General features: G+C 37.1%; 1 long non-coding RNA gene across 1 annotated transcript; it reads left to right on the top strand.

Moving 5' to 3' along the window:
* The first annotated feature begins 267 nt into the window (after window positions 1–267).
* Window positions 268–2,312, top strand: LOC142166553 (uncharacterized). The gene is made up of 3 exons (XR_012696964.1): window positions 268–807; window positions 1,164–1,220; window positions 2,070–2,312. It is a non-coding gene; the product is annotated as an uncharacterized LOC142166553 (long non-coding RNA).
* Window positions 2,313–2,630: the final 318 nt, after the last annotated feature.

Below are 2,630 nucleotides of genomic sequence, written 5' to 3'. Positions count from 1 at the left end.
AAACATAAGTCTCGGTCACAATTCACATACACTTTTTGCTCAAAATACATGCTCCCTCAGTTCCAATTTATTTGAACTTGTTTGATTGGGCATGAAGTTTAAAAAAAATGAAGACTTTTAAAATTTGTGGTCCTAAGGGCATCTCCAACGTTTACCCCATTTTGGGGACAACTGTTACACCTTGTGTATTCGGCGTTATCATGCTGTAAATGGGCTAATTCGATAGGAAGATAATTTCTATGAAATATTTTAATGATGTGATAGTTATACATTAAGATTGGAAGTCATTTGAGTTGTGATTAAAAATTCGACAAAGATCGCGCGCAAGTTACGGGTTTAAATTTTACTGGAATTTGGATAAAATGTTGATGAGCGTTTCTCTCAATATACTGGGAGTTATGGTGTGTTCTACCTACCGAATCGAAGGTCTATGAGTCTAGTTTCCAACGCAACAAACCGTTCATTAATACGACTTCGGAGTAGAGAGATATTAACATTTTCGTACAGGGGTGCACACTGTTACGGGAACAGTGTGCCTAGTCGGGTTTAGTCAAAATTTCCTTATTTAAGTCAATTTTTAAAACAGAACCCCTGCGTTTTATCCTCTCCAAAACAGAACCAAAAACCTAGGGATTTTCTCTCAAACTTCTCCCATCCATCTAGCCAAGCATAACAATAATTTAGTCATCCTCAAGATGGAGAACACCATGGTAGCTTCGGAATCGTGAATTCTTCGGTGTTTCACTTTTCATAGCAAGACTCCGCCTTGAAGTAATTTCGAATTTTGAGTAATTCTGGTCACGTAAGGTATGATTTAACTTCTCTTTGATCTTTGTAAACTTCTACCATAAGAATTCTTAAGAAATAGTTGAAACCTCTATAGAAATATTCTTGATTTTTCTTAAGAAACCTCTATTAATATGGCTTGATTGTTGGGGCTGTTCTATATGGTTTTATTGTGTTGTTTTGATCTGTGAAGACATGGATGGAATTCTGTTGATGAGGAGATGTAGTAAAGAAAAATTTGGTGGTGTGTTGGGGGGAAATTAATCTACAAAAGAGTCTACAAATTCATGGCCACAAGTTGTTCGCGTAAATGTCTAAATGAAGAATTATTTAAGCTATGAGCTTGAATTTGATTTTGAATGGTTTGTATTATGTAGGAAATCATTCCTAAGGCTTTTGAGGTCTTGGAAACAGTATATAACCCCATCGACAAGGTATGTGGGGCTTTCGCTATACTTTTCGGCATGACTAGAATTCGAATAAACGTTTATCGAATTGTCTCGTCGGATTCGAGTTATTTCACCTTCAGCTTATAAAGATGCTTAGACCTGATCTTTTCTCATAGATTGCTTACTCTAGAGGATATCTATGAATTCTCGGATTTCCTTGTTCCTTGCTTAAAAAGAACTAGAGCCTTTTTACTCGTTCTCATTTCGACATTCATATAAATCATGAATAAGGAACACTTACTTCAAAGGTATTCATAATACATAACTCTCATGTTCTTAGTACTTGTTGGCTCGTAGTTGAAAAATTATATATTTTAGCAACAACCATGATAGTTGAGGAATAATGATGATAGGCCACTTCGACTCTTCTTAGAATACGTCTTTTAAGGTTGGTTTCGCATTGCACCTATATAATTCATGATTTAGTACATGTATGTATTTACTTTCATTACCGAGCCGCACTATAGACGGCCGGGTATGACACATATTGTGTAACCACTGATCAGTTGGGATTACCGAGCTCCACGTGGCCGGGTACGATTCTACCGAGCCTTTATTATGGCCGGGTATGTTATGGATATTATAGCCCCACAGAGGGATTTATTATTATATAATGTGATATATTATAAGTAGCGATAGTGAACGACGGTGTCACGAGCATACATTTATATCCATGTTGAATTTTAGTTTCCTACCGAGGCTAGTTTCAGAATTCAAATTATCTCTATGTCTCTTCTATTGTTAATTACATTTTTCATGTTACACTTGTCGCCCTACATATTCAGTACATATTTCGTACTGACGCATTTTTATGCGCTGTGTTCATGCCCACAGGTTCGAATAGACAGAGTGGCGTGCCTCCTCAGTAGGACCCCCAGGATCAGCGTTGGGTTTCGCACTCCACTTCTTCGGAGTTGCTGACTTTGAGTCCATAGGTACTATTACAGATGTATATGTGTGGTTTTGGGCATGTCGGGGGCTTTGTCCCGCCCTGTTGAGATTGTCTTACACTCTTAGAGGCTTGCAGACTAGCGGTCATTTTATATATATATTTTTCGTATCGCCCTATCGACCTTCTGGATAGCTGTTATACTGTTGTTACAGCCTTGTTGGCCTAGTTTATATATATATATATATATATATATATATATATATATATATATATATAGTTTATATATATATATATATATGTCGTGTTGGGCTCTTCTGCCTGCAGGTTATTATATTTCAGATCATATCTCATGGTTGGTTCGCTCGGGCCTTCGGGCATCGGGTGCCAGCCATACCTCCCAAGGTTGGGGTGTGACAACAACTTACTCCAACCATTTCCCCATTTTTTCCTTCAAACTTTTTTATATTCTTCTCTCTCTTCTATATTGTATTATTATCTTTCAT

The sequence above is a fragment of the Nicotiana tabacum genome, chromosome 11 (assembly GCF_000715075.1).
Source record: "Nicotiana tabacum cultivar K326 chromosome 11, ASM71507v2, whole genome shotgun sequence".
NCBI lineage: Eukaryota > Viridiplantae > Streptophyta > Magnoliopsida > Solanales > Solanaceae > Nicotiana > Nicotiana tabacum.
The sequence above is the reverse complement of the archived record's forward strand: the minus strand, read 5'-3'. Positions and strand labels throughout refer to the sequence as shown.